The sequence below is a fragment of the Ailuropoda melanoleuca genome, chromosome 15, assembly GCF_002007445.2.
Source record: "Ailuropoda melanoleuca isolate Jingjing chromosome 15, ASM200744v2, whole genome shotgun sequence".
Classification (NCBI taxonomy): domain Eukaryota; kingdom Metazoa; phylum Chordata; class Mammalia; order Carnivora; family Ursidae; genus Ailuropoda; species Ailuropoda melanoleuca.
In genome coordinates, this window is record NC_048232.1 from 49,224,095 (window position 1) to 49,247,711 (window position 23,617).

A 23,617-nucleotide genomic window follows, 5' to 3' on the forward strand; every position below is an offset into this window, starting at 1 on the left:
TAGTGACTAGAACTGGTTAAAAGATGGTGCAAATGGGTTACTAGCCTTTGTTAAATGAAGCTCATCATTATTTAAATACTGTAATTTCATTAATCAACTGCTATTAACCTTAAGATCCTCTTGATGATTTCTTCAACAAATCCACAAGAAAAGCACTAGGAAAAGAAAAAAGAATGTATGACCTAAAATGTTTCAGAATATAAAATGGGACAGAAGAAAAATAGTAGAATAGCATAGACTCTCAGTAAAAACTGCATTTGCAAAAATGATGATAACGGAAGATATAATGAGAGTGAGGCCTGTAATAATACTGCTAACACTACTTTAGATAAGTAAGGTCTGTTAAAGACGAATTTTAGAGTCATAGACTCTGCTGTCTTGTTCTAGAGATGAGAAAAGTGAGAGCCAACAAGGTAACCGACGTGGACACAGTCACTCAGCTAGTTAGCAGCACTAGGGAGCAAATCAAACTGGGAACAGATATGTGAATTTGGGGTAAAAAGTAAGAAGCTCTACATCTAAACAATAAGATTATTGAAAATCATCCTCTTCCTCATACCGAGCCCAATCTGCAAAAATCTTTATCATTTAGTAAGTGATTTGAATAAGAACTGAGTAACAAATTATTTCAGGTGCAAAATATTTAATAATGAATGTATCTTTTGTGCGTATGTGTGTGCACATCTAACCATAAGATTATTTATGATTAGGGGTAGAATATTTTCAATTAAAAACTAAAATTGAAAATTGGGCATATGACAGATTAAAATGTTCCTATGGTGGCTATAAACAAAACCAGTAAACTCTAATCAGGGTAAAAGCATATGAAAGAAAATGCAGCATTTTTGTCTAATCTAAGTTTGTTTACAAGAAACCCTATAGCTAGTCATACCTTTTCTCCTCGAATTTAGAATGTAATTAATCACACACCATAAACCTGAAAAGAAAAACTGCAAGTACAGTAAAAATACAACTTGTCTAGAATTTTGAAAATAAAGAAAAGTTTTACACAAGAATTGAGCATGAATAATTAGCTGTTGTCAGTAAACATGAAACATATGCAAAAACTTTACGGGAGGAACATTTCAAGGCAAACTGTAATCAGTTATGATTTTTTTTAATACCTCAAGCTCAACAACCAGCTCAGATAGCACAAAATTAAGTAATAGTGATTCATTTATATCTCTTAATGTTATTAGTGTGATTGAGGGAAGGGAGGTGACATGAAATGATGGGATATCTATGAGCAATTTAAGTCATAGGTGTAATTCAGGCACAATTATTTTCATGTTGGTTTTGTGAAAAACTTATAGGTACATTGTAAGCAGTCATGTTCCAGAAAATGCAAATAAGGTAATAAGAAAGAAATAATAAATATAAAATGCTTCTTTAGTAAGTCACAGACATTTTTCTTCCAGACGGGAAAAATACTCTAATTGAATCTCACCTTGTTAGACATTATTTTGTCCAGAGTCACAGGTGTTCACAGGGAATAATATTAGGAATTGTATCAGTTGGGGCTATTAGTTGTAAGCAACACAATTTACTGCAGGTAGAGTAGATAGAAAATGAATCTGTTGAGAGCTACTACATTCTATTTAATAAATATTGAATTTATTACATATCTCAGAGAATTGTTGGGTGTGCTGGAGAAACGGGCTCAAGACTAGCCTCCAGGAATATTCCTAGAACTACACCACAGAACTGGCTTGAGCATGAAGTCAGCACAGCCCCTACCACCCCCGCATCAGCGGAATGAAAGAGCCATTCCTAATCTGCTTCCTCCTTTGGTTATCTCCCAAGCTAAGTCCTACTTAAGGGAATCTGATTCTCAAAACCAAGGTCACACGCCTGCAGTTTAGCCACAAGGGAGTCTGAGAATGCAGGAGGTTTTTGCAAATTGCTCTGGAAACTGGGAGCTCACAGTGTGGCTAACTATCAAAGAGAGAGAGGGTGTTCAAAACATGTGGGAAGTTTGGTCCACAGAATTCTAAGATGAGTAGAAGTTAGAAGTTAATTTTGACTTCTTATCCACTTGATACTTAATGATTTCTTTTGAGAATAGAATTATGACCACTGTTCATAAGCAAGATATGTTAAAGTTTACTGTATCTCTAGTCGTGTATCTGTGTATTTGCTCTCAGGAGACTTTAATACTACACTGTCCAAGACTAGCAACTAAAACTATGTTGTCACTGGCAACATGGGGCTATGGAATGCTTGAAGGTTGAAAACGTATTTTTTATATATTAGTTAAATAAAATATATTAATATTATTAATATATTAATAAAATGAATTTCACCTGTTCAGTTTTTTCTTTCTTTCTCTTTCTTCCTTTTTTCTTTCTTCTTTCTTTCTTTCTTTCTTTCTTTCTTTCTTTCTTTCTTTTTCTTTCTTCTTTCTTTCTTTCTTCTTTTTCATATCATCAGTCTTGCTGTTTCAAGAATACACATGTTGTTTGGGGCCAATGAGAATTAGAACTGGCATTTTTCCCACCTATTAGGAAATTCTCTTTTCTACCAGAGTTGTTGAGAAGGCTAGACGTTGTTGAGATGAACCCACCTGAGAACCGGGTCAACTGATCTGATAAATGGAGCTCGGATGTCATTAAGCCCTGAACTTAAACCAAAACTAGCTTCACTTCTGGGCTTTTTTAGGAATGTGAATCAATAAATCCCTCAGGCCAGTCAGGGTTCAATATTGTCATTTGCAATTAAAACCATCCCAACTGATAAAAATATTACTATCTCTACAATGACCTTCTTACAGTGTATTCAAATTATCACCAAAGGAATCTAGGAAGTAAAGCTGTACTAAGTGCTGTTAATAATGTAAACCTATATGCAAAAACTACTATGAATATTTTGAAAAGAAAGCACAGTTTCCAAGAATTTAGAACAAAATCTAACCCATATAGCAAAATGAGTCTAATTTTATTCCTTCAGCTATTGGAATGCCAGAGTATGTTAACAGATTATTGAACAACTCAAATAAGTAGATTCAGCACGCTGTTATTGAAGCAATTCCAGTCATTTATATTAGGGACTTTTCAACTTTTAAGCCATGAAATACTTTATTCAAAATAAATGTATATAAAAGCCTAATACATGAAAACAGAATGAATGTGATGTTAAACATCTCTCATAACAGATATTTATTACAGTATTATTTGAAAGCTCAAAGTAGACATTTTAAAGCAATATGTCAGCAGTTGCTAGAAAAAAAGCAAGCCAGAAGTCTTTTGAAACTTTTTTGCAAGACTCTAATGCTTTAAGTCTTAGGGAGATTGTCAATTAGAAAAGTCAGAGCAAAAATAGTAAACTATTCACTATTACTACAAAAACATGGAGGCAATATTTCATTAACTACACCTAGAGAAGGAAAAGAGGGAAAATTAATAAAGCAGAATAAAAATTCCCAAATCACTTGCATTTGGCTTTGGAATATTCCTGACACAAATTCCCTGCAATCAGACTGGCTCTACCCTAACCCCAGCAGCCTGGGAACAGGTCAGGAATGTGAAAGTGGAAGTTTGAGGTCATTCCAGACCAATAGTGGGTACAGCGTTGCCCATTCACATTCCTGTTAATTTCTTTTTTCTTTTTTTTTTAATTTTCTTTTTTTTTTTAAAAAGATTTTATTTATTTATTTGACAGAGATAGAGACAGCCAGCGAGAGAGGGAACACAAGCAGGGGGNGTGGGAGAGGAAGAAGCAGGCTCCCAGCGGAGGAGCCTGACGTGGGGCTCGATCCCATAATGCCGGGATCACGCCCTGAGCCAAAGGCAGACGCTTAACCACTGTGCCACCCAGGCGCCCCACATTCCTGTTAATTTCTTATAATTATAGAGCTGGGATCTCAGATGGTTGGATAGTTATGTTTATTCTCTTTGATTGTCCTCCTACCTTCATCTAATCCAGTCCCCAGTCCTCACCCCTACCTCCACCCCCACTGCAATCTCGTCCCTCTTTGTCACTTCCACTGCCTTTGCCACCGCCTCCTTTTCCCACTGAGCTATTTTAGCCATGAAATCAGAGTAGCCGTCACGGTCAGAACAGTTAAAGAAGAATGAATGACTTCATTTCCCTCAAATTAAAGGAAGTCTCCAGAGGTGCTTTCAGAGAGTCCACACTCCTCTGCATCGTCTAGTAGCCTAAAGCTTCTCTCCTGACGATGTGGGCCTTCAACCAACCTGCTTGCATAACTTACTTCCCCTCCCCACCCCACCCCCACCTCCTAGCACCAAAATACTTGCTAATACATAGGAAGGAGACTCATGTAACTAAATATTAGAAAATGTATAGATATTAAAAAGGAAAATAAGATGAAATTAACTTCCAGAGATCCACCATATGGTCTCCTGGTTATCAGTCATTTTAATAGCAAAAGGCTTTTACATTACTTCTAACTCTTGGGCTACTAATACAGATGTAAACATTAAATGCCTCTTTAAAAAGTCAAGTGAAATATTTACTTGTTAAGCAACTTCAGTATTACTTGTACAAATTTCTTGAAGAGAAGGTTAATAACAGTTAATTATCACCTAATATTTATTGTGGAGCCAGAATATGCAAACTATGAAGGAGGAAATCATCTGAAAACACCCACTCCAAGGAACAAAAACAAACCCAAGCAGAGCAGAGAATGACACACATAAAGCTGTCTGGTTCAACAATCAATACTATTAATTGAGGCTCTACTACAAGCCACTCATTGCAGTAGGTATTGAGAACTCACACGACAGGAACAAAGATCTCTCTGTGGGGCATACAAAGTTTGAATTCCCCAGTGGTCCAGTTTTGGGATTGTACTACATTTAAATCAAGAGAAAATCTGATCTTGTCTGTTTGAACATACGATCCTGGAGAATTCTCACTAAATTTGCTCCTTTGCTATATTCAGACACCCTGAAGCTTCTGGGAACATCTCACACTTCGTCCCTGCAGAACCCTCATTCATTCCTCCTCTCCCATTCCTTCCATCTTGGCCTCCTGATTGTCTTTTCTTCCATTCCATACATCGCCTATAATAACAGGCTTCACTTGGTTGATAATTGTTATGTGTTTAAGCAGATCTCAACTTTCGGAGTCCTCTGGTCTAATGGAGAGTAAGAAATACAAATAAATATTTCAATACTGGGTGATGAGCATCAAAACAGAGATAGGTACAAGTTTCCAAGGACTATGAAGGGGAGAACATGGTAAGCTCAGAGAGACAGACGTTAGGGGCAGGGACAGTAAGCAGGGTTTTATGATCAAGAAATGCTTTTTCCCCAAGTGAAAATATTGATGGTATCAGGAATCCGTCTTGAAAAAAACCTAGATTAAAACTTATGAAAGGCTCAAATTTTTGTCTCCAATACAAAAAGGATTCAGTTTTATTGAATACTTTTTTTCTTTAAAAAAAGGCATACCATCGGAATCCGGGGATGTACTGTATGGTGACTAACATAATATAATAAAAAATCATTAAAAAATAAAAAAATTAAAAAAAAGGCTTACCAGTTCTTGACAATATTTGATGATTACTGAACACATGGTTTCTCTGGGTTTAATTTCACTGGCATACATTCAGGTAGCCTTTTCTCCATTTGCTGTGCCCTCCCACCACTTCCTCTACGAATATTTGCAAAAGCATGTGCCTCCGTTAGGAAACACACACATACACACACCACACACAAACAGACACACACACAACCCTCGAAACAAAAAGCCATAAAATCTGTAACATCAAAAATCACGAACTGATGAATTGTATAAGGAACTACAGCAAAATATGAGGATGAACATAAGAGTTAAATTTATAAATCTTCAAGAAGCATTTAAGCTCATCTTTTTAGATTTTCGCAATTCTTCTCTTGCCTATAATACATTTGGAAAAAAATAAGTATGTATAAACAAACAAAAAACTCTAGGGGACTGTTTCTATTCTTAAAGTCAGGTCCTAAAAGCTCTGAAATTTGACCCAAACATGGCTATGGAGCCAGAAGGATATAGAACAAGTGATTTATCACAAGTAGTGGCTGTATTTTCAAATGCATGAAAACCAGAAATTCAAGATGTAGATTATAATGTAATTTTCAAGACTAGTTAAAAACCCGTCCCAATGCAGCAACATAGTTATTCAATTAGTTCAGGTGAATAAATATTATCCTTTAATTGATATATCATTAGTCCAACACAAGCTGGAGCACACTGTTCTTTATCACACAAGCTACATTTCTTGCTATAAAATGATAAATTTTAGGAGATAGGGTGCATAATGGAAAAGTAATTATCCCAGAAGAGATGTGTATAACTTGTAATCGTAAAAATTAATTCTGCCTGGGCTACAGTCCAGTATTCCAGAACAGTTATTACCAAAGGAATGCCACCGAATGTATACTGCTACACACCCACTCCTAGGCACAGCCTGGAATTTTGTCGGAATCCCAAGAAACCTTTCTTCTTTCTAAACAGCAATTTCTTTAAAATACATGCTCTACATGAAGGTGTGAATGGAAAAATGAGCAGTGGAAGGAAAGAGGCCAAGAAATGGAGTTCCAGAAACCATACAGTAAACAACTGCTAATAAATGTGAACATTCCAGTACAGTTAAGGGTAGTTTAGAGTGCAGAAAATATTTTTAGGATATTTTATTAATACACCTTTGTGAAAGTTACAAATGTGAAACCTAATTCATCCTTGAGCTTTAATGGTTAGTTTATTATTCAATTTAAGAACCTAGCAAATATTTACAACCACTTGCTAAGGGGATTTGAATAATCCTGCTTGGTTCCCACTTACCAACTTGATAACCTAAGCACCTACAAGTATTGCAAACATCATTTATAAATGTAAAGTATTCTATTTCCTTTTCACTTAAAAAGATCTGATTGATAAACCCTTCCACATACTTAAGGAATTCGGACAACTTAAACTAACTTTATGAATATGATAAAACTTCAGTTCTTTTAATATTCTAGTGATGTCCATAACCTTAGTAATATCCACCGAATCAGTTATTCAATTACACACTTAAAACTAAAATTATAAGATTGTCACTCTAAGATACTAGATTTTTCTCAAACGTATAAAATACTAATTATGCATAAATTCTTATCATAATGATATTAGTACTATGGTTCTGATTATTTTAAACATTGTATACTAATCCTAAATATTCCCACAGTTAAACAACGCTTCTCTCTCAGGAGACGATGGCACTCTCAGTTCACCTGGTTACTTTTGACTAGTAATTTTGACTGAGAGTGAGATTTGCAACTTGAGAAACCCAGGACAATTCTCAACAGCCACTATTTAGATGGTTATTATTTGAGGAGTCCTCTTCTCAGCATGCTTAAGATCACCCAATGGCTGGAAATTTGACCAAATGTAATTTTCATACAAAAATTCCTAAGATCCACTTAGTGCAATCACCTCCATGATCCAAGATACGAATGGAGTCTTTATAACCACCTAGTGGGCCTTATGCGATCTCCAACCCCCATCCCCAATGCAACCCATTTCCTCTCCCATCTAATTTCCTACTACTCTCTTTCTTTCTTTCTTTTTTAAGATTTATTTATTTATTTATTTGAGAGAGAGAGTGAAAGAGAGAGAGCAGGTGGGGCAGAGGGAGAGGGAGAGAGAATCTCAAGCGGACTTTGAACCAAGCGTGGAGCCTGACATGGGGCTCGATCCCAGGACCCTAAGATCATGACCTAAGCTGAAACCAAGAATCAGACACTTAACTAACTGTGCCACCCAGGCGCCCCAAAAATATATATATTTTTTAAGCAGGAAAAAGGAAGAAAAAGGAAGGGAGGGAGGGAGGGAGGAAGAAATACTACTTACTCTCTTATTCAATCCACACAAGTTCCCTTGCTGCTTTTGGTACTTGCCCCACGTGTTCGTGCCTCAGAACCTGCATTGGCTCCTTCTTCTGCATGAAATAGTCATCTCCCAGATGTATATATGGCTTCCTGATTATCTTCAGGTCTTTGCTCAGGTATCACCTTCTCAAAGAGCCTATGCTGACCACCCTATTTAAAACCACAACCCTGCTCCCTCTATACCCTTTCCACGTTTCCTTTTTCTCAATCACCCAACACATCTGACATACTATACAGTGTAATTATTTACTCGTTTATTGCCTGTTTCTCCAAAGCTCCATGAGAGACAGGATTTTCTTCTTTCTTAGTCAGTGCTGGATTCCCATTGCCTAAAACAGTTCCTGACATATAGATGGTTCTCAAAAAATTTTTGTTGAGTGAAAGAATAAAAGGAATGAAGAAGCTGACTTCTAGGTGCCACAAATAGAGTCTGTGTGGATACTGTTGTCCTTGGAGAGAGGAGCTTCATCCCTTTTAAAGAGGCAAAGCTGTAGAAGCACTTGAGCAATGGCTTTGGCAAGTAACGCGTAGACGTAGAAATAGCCCTTCCTGTTCCTCCAGGAGGCCTGCGATGACCTCTGCCTGTTTTCTAACCACTGTTGGTAGCAATTATTCATGTTTGAAAGTAAGGTTACATTAAAAAAAAAAATGTTCCTTCATCAGAATTTTCCCTCTTTAAAATCAGCCTCGTCCCTTAATTAGTCCAAAGTGGTAACTGAAGTTCACACCCCAGTGCAATTCATTCCACTTCTTTACTGGAACCTCCCTGTTTCTCGTTCGTTCCATTAACCATAGAGGGTGGGGTTGAGAAACGAATAAATTGTTTTCTCGCGGTGAAAGGTCTGAATAGAATAATTAGGCCAGTCAATTCCCAGAGTGCAATGGCTAAATTTTTCTTTCTCGGATTCATGCCGCATCTCGGCAAGACACAGCACTGTTAGTTATCAAATATTCCGTAGACGTTTTTGCACAGAATCCTCTCTGAGGGCATCAGGGACACTTGGTACAGATCAAAAAGGATTTCACCTCAATGTTTATTGTGCAGGAGAGAACCGTGTGAGGGATTCCTCAACTTCTTTTATCACTATTAATATAGGAACAGAACAAAAGAAGAGCTGACTCCGTGGTTCCCTCTGTTCTGAGTGTCTGGTTGTCTGCTTTATTTTATTTTTTTGATGGAAAGTACTGGATGGGAGGGAGGGGTAGAACCCCTTGCTATCATCTTCCTCGATCAATATTCATTATGTAGGAGTAAGAACATCTCGTCCTGACTTGCACTACCCTAGAGAATACCAATTAAACTCCCTTAATAAGGACAATTCCCAAATGTCCTACAGACTAATCCAACTTGGCACTCTTGCCACTGTGGCGTGGGCTCAATGAGAAGCCCCACAGAAGTACATACCTGGACTCAAAGCAATGCCCAAAGGCACAAATGGAAAAAAAGTCAGGCAGAATCTTGAGATTTTTCAAAGCTATCCTTCTCTTGAATTCTGTTTTACTTAAATCAGAAGGTTAGCACGTACAATTTGACACTCTGTGGATGCCATATTGGATGACAGGAAGCCCTCCATTCCCAGAAGAGGAGCTAAACCAAAGACTGGGCTATAACCTTGTGGATTATCTTTTTTACAGTGGGTTTATCTGATATACTTAGAAAAAAATAGGGTCTTTGTTTTTTTTGAGGTTAACCCTAAGATTTTTTTAGAGATCTTGAAAGTTGGTTGTCAATAGGTAAGCAAGAGATTTACATCTGGACAGATCACCCTTGTTTTAGAAAAACCACTTAAATGGGCCCTTCAGTTTCACTGATGTAAATATAATATAGAAACCATAACTTAGAGAAGAACTTCAAGGTCATTACTTACCTGAATGCAGATGCTGAAAGTGAATTAGGTACTATGTCATTACTTTTCCATCTGCTTTTTGCTTTTGTAGATTGTGGTTCAGAGTTATAGCTGTCTCCTAATTTTATTGAAGATGGGATTTCTGCTTCTCTTTATCATTTTTCTTATTCTTTTAGAGTAATTTATGAGGATTGTGTGGTGAAATCATTTTATTATGTCATTTTAAGACTGGAAGTAATATGCCATATATTTTAGATATTTGTGTTATCACTGTGGCAACTCTATAATGTGGGTATACTGGGAAAGACAAATTTTATTAAAATAAACAGAATTGAAGAGGCTTCCACTTTCTCAGGAAGAGGCATAGTTCATCCTTGTTTAGATGAAAAATGATCTTGGAATTTATACATATTTTGATGGAAAATGGTTGGGCTCGCTAGGTATTGTCTGAATGGCTGGGGGCTAGTTGCAGAAGGTGCTGTATTTTTCTGCCAATTACACATTGTGAGGGAGTTTGAGTTTCTTTAGGAAGTCTGGAAGAAAAGGGATTAGCAGTCTGGGAACTGGGAAAAGGGGAAGGAGAAGGGGAAAAATGCAAAGAGCGAGCAGAGGTGGAGGAAGAAGACAGAGAAGGAGGAAGGGAGGGAAAAGAAAGGGGAAAGGAGAAAGAGAAGAAGGGGCTGTGACGTTTTTGAGCCAAATATCAATGGGTATTGACATGGAAAGAAAGTTGGCCAGCAAGAAATTCCTTGTGGCAGCAGTGGCTAGTAAATTCTAGGACAGAGTTTATACCAAAATTTCAATTTTGTGCCGGGCTGTCTTATGATGCATCTTCTTCTCTGCTTCCATGATCACTTCCATCACTACTTTACAACGTAGAAGCTAACTCTCATGCTTTCTAAGGTAGATCCCTTCATCTTCTCTGCCATCACAGAAACTTTATCATATTTATGATCCCTCCCTTTAATGTACTCAATGTCTCCCATCTGGATCCTTCTGATTAGCTTTTAAAAATGAACAAATCCTTCCAATCCTCTCACTTTATCTTCCACCATATATAAAAATTAACTCAAAATGATCGAAAACCTAAATGTGAGAGCTAAAACTATAAAACTTTTAGAATAAAATGTAGGGGGAAAACTCCATGACACTGGATTTAGTGATGATTTCTCGGGCAGGACACCAAACACACAGGCAACAAAAACAAAAATAGACAGGTGGAACTATTTCAAACTTAAAATGTTTCGCACATCAAAGGAAATACTCAACAGATGATAAGATAACCTATGAATGGGAAAAAATATTTTCAAGTCATCTAATAGAGGATTAATAATTAGAATATATAAATGACTCCTAAAACTCAACAATGAAAAAACAGCCTGGTTAAAACACAGGCAAAGAACTTGAATAAACATTTCTACAAAAATATACAAATGTTCAGTAAGCACATGAAAGATACTAAACATTACTAATTGTTGAGGAAATGCAAATTAAAACCACAATGAGGTATCACCTCACACCCATTAGGATGGCCATTATAAAGCAAACAAGCAAACAAAAACAAACCCAAACCCAGAAAATAATTGTTGGTGAGGATGTAGAGAAATTGGAACCTTTGTGCATTGCTGACAGGAATGTATAAAGGTGCAGCCATTGTGGAAAACAGCATGGTGGTTCCTCAAAAACTTAAATGCACAATTACCATTCTATTGCAGTTTCTCTACTGGATATATATTCAAAAGAATCGAAAGCCATGATCAAACAAGTATCTTTACCTACACCCATGCTCATAGCAGCATAATTCACAATAGTTAAAAGGCAGAAGCAACCCTAATGTCCATTGATGGATAAATAAATAAAGTGTGGTATATACATGCAAAGGAATATTATTGAGCCTCAAAAAGGAAGGAAATTCTGACATATTACAACATGGATGAACATTATGCCAAGTGAAGTCAGTCAGAAACAAGGACAAATATTGTACAATTCCACTTATACGAGCCACCTAGACTAGTCAAATTTATGGAGACGGAAGATAGAATGGTGGCTCCTAGGGGCTGGTGGAAAGTAGGAACTGGGAGTTAGTGTTTAATGGGTATGGTATTTCAGTGTGGGAAAATAAAAAGTTCTTGGAGATGGATGGTGCTGATGGTTGCACAACTATGTGAATGTACCTAATGAAGCAGAACTTAAAAATGGTTAAAACGGTAAATTTTATGTTATGTATATTTTACCACACACACACACACACACACACACACACACACACACACACACACATAATACCTCAACACCATCTCCACCCATCACTACAGACCTGGCTGTATAGGTTGCCAGTGATCTCAAGACCCTAAATCCAGCAGGTATTTGTGAAACTTCACCTTATTTGACTCTCATAAACATTTGAGATATTTGATCAGTTCCTCTTTATTAAATGCTGTCTGCCCTTGGGTCCTGTGTCCTCCCTTGTCCCTCTTTCCTCCAGCCCCTCCCAGATTCTCTGTCTCCTTTGCAGACTCATCGTCCTTGGCAGCCTCAGCGTGTGCCACATTTCTACGTTCTCTTCTGCAACATATAGCTCTTTTCAGCACCCACCCTTCCTGCCACAGGGCCCTGACATGTGCTATAACCTTAAATAGTTTTCAGCTTAATTATCACTTTTTCAGAGAAGCCATCTCTTAGGTCTCCAAAGAGGTCAATTCTTCCTTATTGTTCTTTTTGCACTATGTACTTCTCCTTCATAACATCTCCAGATGCTCACTCTCTGTCTGCCTTAGCTATAATTTTACATACATTTTTATGGCTGTTGGATTAATAAATACCTGTCTCACCCAATAAACTATACTTCATGAAGGTAGGGTCATATCTATTTTATTTTTGTTTTGTTTTTTTGATTATGAGGAGGTTATATTCCATTCTCAGTGCATTGCCTGGCACAGAATGATTCTCAATACATTCTTGTTGGATAAATACCCCCCAGACTTTAGTAAACATCCATCCCAATAGTTTTTTGTTAGCACTGAGGGGCAGAGTGAGGAGAAAGGAGGACAGCACTGCAAGCCTGAAGACAGTCTAGAGAGTTTGGAGGAACAGGCTCCAGCATGGAAAGGCTCAGTCAAGCACAAGTCTTCCCTCAGGCCCTCCCAGAGATGTGGGAAAAGGGTGAGAGCCATTTCACTTGGCCACTGAGAGCAAAGATGACCCCTGAATACTGTACACTTAGGGACATCCAGATGGCAAACCCCATATTTGCAAAGATGTTACTATTATGATCTCATAGGGGGGCAATAAGGGTTTTTGGACTCTAGATGAAGTCAAACTTCATTTGTGGGCCCAAAACCTGGCACCCAGCAGAAACTGTCACAAAACATACAGATTCTCGTTCAGTTGGGATGGGTTTGGGATGGAGGTCAGGAGACTGCATTCTAAAGTCACCTTGCCTTAATCCACCCCTGTTTGATTTTGATGTAAAACCAGATTTGGTAATCATTAGATCGAGTAACTCTTATGGTATTTTTCACCCCTGAATTTCTATGACTCTCTAAACATATAATTAAATTTTTCTTCAGTAGAGGCTATATCATCTTCAAATCAAGTCAGAATACATGAGTTAATTATCCATTCTTTCATGCAACAGAAATTTGATGCAAACATTTTTAGCCACAGGCCACCATTAAGTACATGTGGGTTCATTAGGAGTGAGATGGGGTTGGGTGGATAGAAGTACCTCTGTCCTTAATAAAATTACAGTATAATACAAATAGACAGATAAGACATTCAGGAAATTATTAAGGATATATAAGGCATCATATGGATGAAAAGTCCAGTTATCTTTCCATCAACATTGCCAAGTATCCAGAAAGTTTCCAAAACCACAAATAAGGGGTATTAACCTTACATGTCTTCCCCTTCCCTCCTCCTTGTGAGATGTGACCTCTTCTCTCTTTCCTTTATGGCTCCTACATCTCTACATTTGTCACTTTTTTTCCTAGAACTTTATGCAAAGTGCTTTTTCAATCTGGATATGTATCAAGTACATGTGCTTTGTATATACTAGGAGGTTAATAGTTTTCCAACGACCCAATTACCATACAGAAGGAGAATGGTTATTAGTTTCACAACATGGTTTCTGCTTTGTGTCAAAACCAAGAGGTGTCAAGAGGCGACCAAAAAAGCAAGAGGAAAATAAAGCAGAGAAAAGGAAGTTGCAGAGATGAAGGGCCGGCCCGGTGTCAGGAATGGCAGACATCCACTGTAGTGGTATAAAGCAGCAACCTCATTGCTAACAGAGAGGGAGCAGCTGAGTTTTCTGAAGTGAAGAGACAAAGTTACAGCCTGGGAGGTACCTCCATGCCTTTGAAGACCAAGGCATAGGCCACCTCTAGCGAGTATAGGAAGTGGAAGATGAAGAGGAAAAGAGGAGAAGGTGGAAGCAGATGAAGGCTCAGCAGAAACCCCTAAGGGCTGGAGGGCAGGGCCCACTTGTCACACAGTAATCAGATGATAACGTCATTCTATCCTATACCCCACAGGGCTTTATGTCTTCCTATAACTATACCATCCTCACAATGTGATATTACTTCATATTCCCAACGAGTGCCTTGAGTCAGTACTTAAAGATCATACTATGTTAAATATGTTCTTATTAACAGGCAGGGAAGGAGAGAGTCATAGCCAAGATTCATCAATTGGCTTATGGGAGCTTGATTCTTCATATGAATTCTGTCACTGTAACCTCTTTCCAGGCTAATAATGTGGATACTGCTATCATTCCTATTTTACGTTTGGAAAACCATGCTGGTAGATGTTTAATAAACAAACAAAAACAAGCTATGATTTACAATGTTTGCCAATTTCTATGGTGTAAATACTCCCATACTAGCCAATTTTAAGTTACCAACATGATGTCACTGAACGCAGAGTTGGGGAGAGTTAGTTGCACACTATGCAACTTGCCCTTGTATAGTATATATAAAGTGTACATATGTATAGAGTATATTATATATGGTATGATACATGTACAATAGATGAAAATATGTAATTATATTATTAGAAGCATAGATAATAGCAAAATGTAGTAAAATAATTAGGAAATAATGAGTTTCGTGTATTTGTTAACTTTATTTTAAATATTATTTAATTATAAATATATTTTAATTTTTAATAATGGCTATGTTTAACAACTAGCTCACAAAGTACTTGGAAATTTAATGATCAACTCTCATGAGCCAGTATGAGCTGGCTCCACCACACCTCTGTCAGCCCATTGTAATTTGGAATGCATTCACAATTTCTAAGCATTCCTAGAAACCAGTGGATTTTTAAAAATCTTGTCGCTTTAAATCAAGGACCAAACCTTATATTTTAAACTCTGTCCCCAGAACCTCTAAGAGATCCAGGTAGTGGGTAATAATCGGAGTAATGGAAAAGTCTAGGAAACCAAGGTAAGCAGATGAGGCATGAAGATCACCAGGAAGTAGATATTGGTATGCGAATCAGTATGCAGCCACAGAAAGCAAACTCTTCTCAAGTACACCCACACTTAATATAAAGACAAAGCTTATATAGTCAGACAGGGCGAAATTAATCCTGGAGACGGAGAGTTTTGATTTTGCAAGGCAGGACAGGCAAATGATTGCCCTTGTTCAATGACATGGAGCTTGAAGTTGCCTTTCCACCATCCAGACCCCCTCTGTTACCCATATTTTGTCATGGGGGGCTGCTATGCAGACTCCAACTCTGACTCCAAAGATGGGTCATATTATTAGGACCTAAGAAGAAAGAATCAGAGTATTCATACCACCCAGTCCTAGATACATTTTTAGACCAGCAAGACAGGAAGAAGTGTTTGCTGGGTCTTTGGAGTAAATAGTCATTTATTCTTTGGAAAGTGGAAGTATGCAGACCTGATCGTTGTCAGCAGTCATGACGGGACCACAAAAGCACAACAGCTTTAGCATGAAAGTGATACCATTGAATGCCAGAAAGAAGGAAGGAAACCAGGTTCTTGGTGATGCAGTTAAACCCCTAGATCAAACCAATCCTGACACCTTCTGAACTTCTAGTTATGTGAGCCAATTAATCTTTCGGCTTAAGCCAGTTTGACTTGCAATTTCCAGTACTGGTACTGAATGCATTATAAATGATAAAATCTTCAAAGTGATCAAGTAGGTGTTCATTGACAGTCCAACCTGACAAAACATGCCAGAGAAATCTGAGAAGTGAAAGATCAGAGAGTGCCGGTGCGGCTCACAAAGATGACACTAGTGTCTTTCTTCAGAAGTGCCCTTGAAGGAAATACAGATGTGGCAGATGAGAAAGAGAACAGACCTGTCATCTGCAAGGAAGGCATGACCAGGTGGGTAGGAATGGGCAAGGACTGGCTGAGCATGACCCTGCCCTTTCCCCTGACTGACAGTTAGAGGAGGGAATTCATTCATTTCCTCCTGAGCAGAGGCTCTGCCCGTTGCATCAGTCACTGCGCCGGGCTGGCACCCGCTCCTCAATCAGATATGGTAGCTAGAGGAAGTGAATGCCAAGTTGTAAAAATAGAAAAACAGATAATGGGTAGTTCTCTCCAATTTGCACTTGGAGGAATATGGGGAAGATGGAAGTGAGGAAGCCAAATAACATCAGGCATAGATTGTTACATGGCCATGACCGACCTTCTTGGAAAAATTCGCTTTGTTTAATGAATCCAAGTCAATGTATATAATAAACAATCAAAATCAGATCCATGTGATACACTCAGACTGGAGACACTGTCCTTCGACAATTTGACAAACCGGAGTTTGCCCCACACTCGGTGGTGTCACATGGACTCTTGTGTGAACACGGAAACAGAGCTAATAGAGCAAAAGGAAAGGCAAAAATAGTATGTAGCAAAAATCTGGAACTTAAACGTAAGCTCCTCAGAAGTGGGCCCTCCTCTGGTTGCCAAGAAGAAATGAGGGAAAAGTGTCTGAAACTGTCCTTAATAACCAAACCTGGGCCACTCCAAGCTTCTGGCCCTAAGATGCTAGCAATTCTACCGGATTTTCTGAAATAATGGTTTATAATTGCAGATAGCCCAGCAGTAATTTTATTTTATTTTTAAATTATTTTTAACATGGTATTTATTTCCATGTATTTAGTACATTAAAATTTTATTTATTTATATCAAAGTTTTTTGAGTATAGTTGATGAACAATGTCACTTTAGTTTCAGGTGCACAATATAGTGATTCAACTTCTCTATACTTTGTGCTGTGTTCACCACAAGTGTAGCTCCCATCTACCACCACACGGCACTATGACAATATCTTTGACTCTGTTCCCTACCAGCAGTAATTTTAGATATCACAGCCTCTGCTGACATTTTTCAGAAGTTTTCGTTTTCCTTTGTTCCTTTTTTTCCCCATAAAATTTAGTGCTGCTCTGCTGTCTGTTCCCCCTTCCTCCATCAGTCTGGAAATTCTCACACAAGCTTACATTAGAATCTGATCCATATGCTATTCCTCCAAGAACACAGGATAGGATTAAAATTCATATGTGTATTCCACAGAATACTCATTGAGATCTGGAACCTGGGAGTCTCAAGGTCAAGGCCATTCAGAGCTGGATGAACCAAGATGAGAACCAGAGTTTCCTGAATCATGGGGGGCTATTCCAGTATCCAAGGGCACCTGAGCCTCCTTTTTTTAAGGAAAAACCTGAAACATTTCTAATCTACAAAATCATTTTCTTATAAAAATGGGGAGAGCATTATTGTAATCTTTTTACTTTATAACCTCCCTCTTTCTAATAAGAATTGAAGCAAACCTGACATCAAATGAACTTTTCAAGGAGGCAGGGCAGAAATGGGTATGAATTCAAGTTCAATCACTGGCCAGTTCTGTGACTTCTAGCAAGTTTCTTAGTCTCTCTGTCACTTGTTTTCACCTTTGCTATAAAAAAGGGCTACTGATACTTGCATTTGGGCATATTGCATGGATTAGAAATAATCTATAAAAACCAAACAGCACAGTGGCTGGTACAGACTAGACACTGAACACATTATTCTTATTACTATTTCAAAGGAAACCAGTTGAAACATTTGGGAACCAACCTATGCTTCTAGATGACAGTATGAACTGAAAAAAACTTTCTCCTGTAGAAAATTCCTGTAATTGTATATCCTGGCTGAGAATCAAGTTACAAATCAAGGACAATATATTTAAATTAATCCTAATCCAATTAAAAATAAATTCTAGTAACTTGCCTCAAAAAAGGAAACAATCAAGATTCCCATTAAGACAAATTCAGTAACCACAAAAGCATACAGAACTAGACAAAAGAAGATAGTGCCATTCTTTCCGTGAGTGTATGACTCATTTTCAACACAAAGATGGTGTACAGGAAACAAATGCTCATTTACCCACTTGACTGCCCAGAGCCAGCGATACAGACGACGCTCCACTCATTTTTTATATATTCAGGCAAAATATTATGTCCTTCCTTACTGGACTCAGTCCCATTTTTGCAGGTGTAACTTTTATAAGCAACACGCGAGAAAAAAAGTGTCATTTGGGAGTGTATTAAAAGCCCACTAAGAGGACACATCCATCTGGGTTTCTCTTTAACCTTCAGGCTGCAGGGTGGCCTCGCAACCATGCTAGAGAAGCAAGGGCATGGGGCCAAAAACAACAGAAAAAGAATATGATACTTCAAAATTATCTGAAAAGGACAGGTGTGCTTTTTAAGAAGCCTTTCCCATAGCAGCTTTAGCTTTTGCAAGCAGCCCGTATGTAGCAGATAAACTGAGGCTCTCTGACTTTGCAGCCTGATATACAAAATGTTCATACTGTAATGGGAAAATAATGCACACGTTGTATCAGACAGTTGTTCCTGTGTTATCAAGTGGCCATGTTCTCTTATTTCACTAACAAATGTGCAGACAAACATACATTGTGGCAAATGCAAGGGAATCACTGGCCTGTGTTTGAAACTTAAGCCTCTTCATTCTTTGGATGTAGTGTTATTCAGGCAATAAGGGTCCATGGTACAGCATCATCCTTTCTCTGTAGACTCCTTTAAGACTCTGGAACACTACAATAGCTAATATATTTCAGTGTATGAGTAATTCTGATCGCAGATAGACAATCATTGTGGAGGACCTGCCATGATAATAATTAGCTCATTTTAAAAAGATATCATTGTAAAATAAAAATATTCAAAATGGCCACCTATATTTTGGCAAAAAAAACCCCTCTTCTTGCAAAGTAGAGGGCTAATAAATATCTGCCAAATGAATGAATAAAAGGACAAAGGAAAGTCTTCTGTGGATCCTGATGCCTTTCTAGAGAGATAGTACCTCAATCATAGCTCATTCCTCTGGTGAGACTATTCAGACACAAAATCAGGGCAAGCCACGAACGTCATAGTTAAGAGGAAATTCAGGAACTCTCTTCTTTGCCTGTCCCTTCATGCAATTCTTCTCTACTCTCTGAAAAAGAATAAAATAAAAAATCCTCTCTTCCTGCTGTTTCCACCCCTGAAATACTTATAGGCTGATGTCTCCTTTAGTCATCACTGAGCTAAGCGGCAATCTTTTCATCCTTCTCAGAACTCATTTTCTCCATCTGCTTAATCATTGCATTTACTTCTGACTCCACCCAGTGTGCCTACGTCTCTCAGACATAAAGTTCTAAAAATGGAGATAGGCTTCAAGGAACCAGAGGGAGGCCTGGCAACATCAAACCGTGACAATAGGACATGTTCTGCTGTGGGATTCTTTCACTCTGTCTCACCTCCGGGGCAAGCTGCAGTCTTGACAGAACTCGAGGGGCGGCGCTATAGCACAGGAGAAAGTGCACTGCTCTTGGCCGGGCACACCTGGGTCCAAATCTTAGCTTTCCCATTTACTACCTACAAGACCTGACGCAAGTTATTTAGCCTCTCTAAATTAGTTTCTTTGTCATACATAGCTTGGGGAAATACTAGCTACCTTGTAGGATTCACGTGAGAAATAAATTAGTGAATATATGTAAATGGACTGTACAAAGTATGCAGAGGTCCATACACACACCCCTACAGACCTGTGTGTGCTAAACCTCGCGGCCCTCCTAACAGCCCCCAAATCTAAGAGTTAAGCCAATTTCTCTCGATCTCTTACCATATTCCATTCAACTTACCAGGAATTTTTATCCACCCTTCCTCCATTTTTTCTGAACTTACCCGTTTTTCTCCACTGATGTGAGTCACAGTGGGATCAGCTACCATCTGACGGGATCCACCATCATTTCTCACCAGGACCGTTGTGATAGCTTGCCTCCTGATGCATCTCCCTGCTTTCAGTCTTGTCCCTTACAAACCATTCTCTACACAGCAGTGATGTCATCTTTGTAAAAGATTAATTAGATCAATCTACTTCTTTGCCTAAAACCCAATGTAGGTTTCCCATTACCCCTAGAAAAAAATCCAAACTCTTTGCATGGGCTACAGGGCTTAATGGGACCCACCCCTGCCTGAATCTTGGAAGTTAGCTTTCTCCACTCTTCCATCCCTCACTCTGCTTTTAGCCACAGAAGCTTTTTTTTTTTTTAAGATTTTATTTATTTATTTGAGAGAGAGAGTGTGTGTGCTCACACAAGCAGGGGGGAGGGGCACAGGGAGAGGGAGCAGGGAGCCTGATGTGGGACTCTATTCCAGGACCCTGGGATCATGACCTGAGCAGAAGTCAGACGCCTGACCGACTGAGCCACCCAGGCACCCCAAGCCACAGAGACCTTTTTATTTTTCTGGAACTCACTAAGCTTATCCTAGTCACAGGACCTTTGCTCTTGCCTTCCTTGAAGCTAATGTTCTTTTCTCAGATTCTCAGATCTTCATGTGGCTGATTCCTTCTCATCATGCAGGCCTAAGGCCAGATATCACCAAGAGACCTCCTCTGATCACCGAATCTCATGTTGTCTCTCCCCTGAACCTCAAGAGCATGACTCTCTAGCACATTGCTTTGTCTTATTTTCTTTAATACCACTTACCACTACCTGAAGTTACCATACTTACTTATTTATTTACTTGCAGAATGTCTGCCTCCCTCAACAGAATATTAACCCCATAACAGAAGGACCCTTGTCTACCTTGCTTGTCTCTGTGCTGTCCCCTTCTAAAACAGAGCCTGGCAGGATGTAGACAGTCCATAAATATTTGACAAATGAATAAATTGGTGTTTTTAAGCTTGTCCTGGAAGAACTGAGCTCTGTCATACTTTCTATAAACATGAAGTCACCAAACAAGATATGGAGTCTTAAAGTGTTCTCATAAAAGTTAAACATCCAGGTCCTAAATTTTGCACTGCCAGAAAATTCTGGAACATTACAAAGTGATTCAAACACAGAGCATGTTTTAAACTTAGCTTTGTACTTCCTTTCCGTGTGACCTTGGACAAGTCAGTTAACATATTAAAACTGATTTGGTCATCTAAAAAAGTAAGGATAATAACACATACATTAGATGGTTTTGTGAGGAATGAATGAGCTAAGGCTTTAGCCCAGTTCCTGGAACATTGTGCACACTTAATAAATGGCGGTTATTATTGTTACAGTTATTGTTATTACAGTAATTAATTCCAGCACCTTACTTTACAAAGAACATTGACAAATTGGAGCTTATCCAGGGGAGAACAAACAATCCTGTGAAGGGTCTGGAAACCGCAACTTGTGAGGAACAATTGAAATTGCTGAGGATGTTTACCTTGGAAAAGACAAATTTTAAGAGGAACATGATAGCTTTTTTCCCTCAAAACACTGAAAAGAACTATCTCATAGAAGAGGGGTTAGATTTAGTCAATGCTGTTCTAGAAGCTACAATTAGAGTCAAGGAGTGGAAGTTAAATCTTGAACTCTTCATCGTCTAATAACCAAACCGTCCAAACCAAAACAGGATTGAATTCTACTTAGAAAAGTAAAAAAAATTAAGGCATGGTTATATATATTTTGATTCAGAAAATTATATATGAAACCATTTATAATAACCACAATGAAGACTTTGTGTCAATATAAAAAGTATGTTTGGCATATGAATTGTAAAAAGGAGACTAAAGTATGCATATAGGCTATGATCTTAATTCTGTTTTCATCTGAGAAGAGAATACAAGCACACACACACAAATGAAATGTGCTGCTTCATGAAGTATGTTGAGGCAGAGACCAGACAACCTCTTAGAAGAAATGGCATTCAAGAAGTGTTGTGTCAGAGAAAGGGCTGGGCAGGGAGAACCCTGGGAAAGATTTGAAAGTTCCATGGGTCTATGATCCTATGAAATTTATTGTTGAATTGTGGTAATACAAAATAGTGCTTTTTTTAAGGAGTAAAGAGGTCTCTTCAAATATCTTCATTATCTCCCAATTAAGCTAGGCAAAAAAAAAAAGTTCTAATCTTAAAAGACCCAAAGTACTAGGCTCTAAAGGGGACACTGCAGCATCAGGTAGGAGATATTTGTGGCCACTATTTCTCTTCTGCCCCAGCCAAAGCTTGTCAGTCTCTCTGAATCTCATGTTCTGGATCCTTCCCTGCAAAGAAGGAAGTTGCATGCTTTCAAGGTCTGAAAGTCTATGATTCATCCTGATTATTTTGTTTGATAAATATGAACTTGGCCAAGACTTAGAAGCCACCTGAACTTTGTAAATAAGAATGTCCAAGAATACCAAGAAAGGAATAACTTTAGGAGAATTTTGGTCCAAAAATCAAGGAGGGTCCTTATCCCCTTCCAGGTTCACAAAGTAATAACTGATTCCTTTTCTGATTCAATGGGTGAGAAGTTGACCTCTAAGAGACAGGCATCCATGAATAGGGTATTCTAGTAATGTCTCTTTGTTTTATACATAAGATGACATTACGTAGTCACCTTCATTGACTTCTTAGCCTTTAATGATAAAGACACTCTTTTTCACTGTTGTTAAAGTTCCAGGCAGAGCTTTCATACTGTCTACATCCTGGAAGGACCAATGCAAAGAGGTTTGCCATTTTCAAGCACTGTCTGATCCTCTCTTGAGGTCACCTGACCTCTCATTTTTCACCTCAAGATTATTTACAGTGGTGGCAAAAATTACTTTTCCTTTCACACTCAGTGACTTAGAGATGCACTTCTTGAAATAGAGATATTACAAAGTAGTGACCCACAGAACTTCTCAAGACATCATATAAGTTACAGTAATAAAGAATAGAAGACAATTTCATTCTCTTCAAGTCTTCCGTTATAATTCATAAAGATTATCTTGTGGGAATGGAACAAAGTAAATCTTGCTGTTCCATGCTCTCTCAGTAAGAGTTCTGACTTTTATATTTCAGATGAAGAAAACATTGTAATGTGCCAATGGTCAAGAAGCCCCCTGCTTCCATGCCCAGAATTGACCAAGAGTCCTCAACACAATGACTTCAGGCTCAAACAATTACCATCTGAATGGAAGGTAGTCTTTCTTTTTCTTCTTCTCGAATTTAGAATTTTTTTGTTAATTTTGTAAATAATTGAATTGAAATTCACATTATATAAATAAACCATTATAAAGTGAACAATTCCAAGAATTTAGTACATTCACCATTTCCCCCTTCCTGCAGTCCCTGGCAACTACCAATCTGTTTTCTAGCTCTAAGGATTATTTCCGGAGAGTTCATAGAAATGGAATCCTATAATATGTGACCTTTTGATTTTGGGAAGACAGACTTTTTTTTTTTTTAAGATTTTATTTATTTATTTGAGCAGGGGAAGGGGCAGAGGGAAAGGGAGAAGCAGACTCCCTGTTGAACAGGGAACCATGTGTGGGGCTGGATCCCAGGACCCCGGGATCATGACCGGAGCCTAAGGCAGCTGCTTAACCAACTGAGCCACTCAGGTGCTCCAAGGGAAGACAGACTTTTAATCATGCCCAATATATACTTT

At 38.3% G+C, this 23,617-nt stretch overlaps 1 long non-coding RNA gene across 1 annotated transcript in view; it reads left to right on the forward strand.

Moving 5' to 3' along the window:
• LOC117796400 overlaps positions 1 to 23,617 on the forward strand; it is a 72,247-nt gene that overhangs the window by 44,552 nt on the left and 4,078 nt on the right. Inside the window, exon 4 of the long non-coding RNA XR_004620886.1 lies at positions 23,029 to 23,147. This is a non-coding gene — a long non-coding RNA (uncharacterized LOC117796400). The remainder of the gene's footprint in view (positions 1 to 23,028; positions 23,148 to 23,617) is intronic.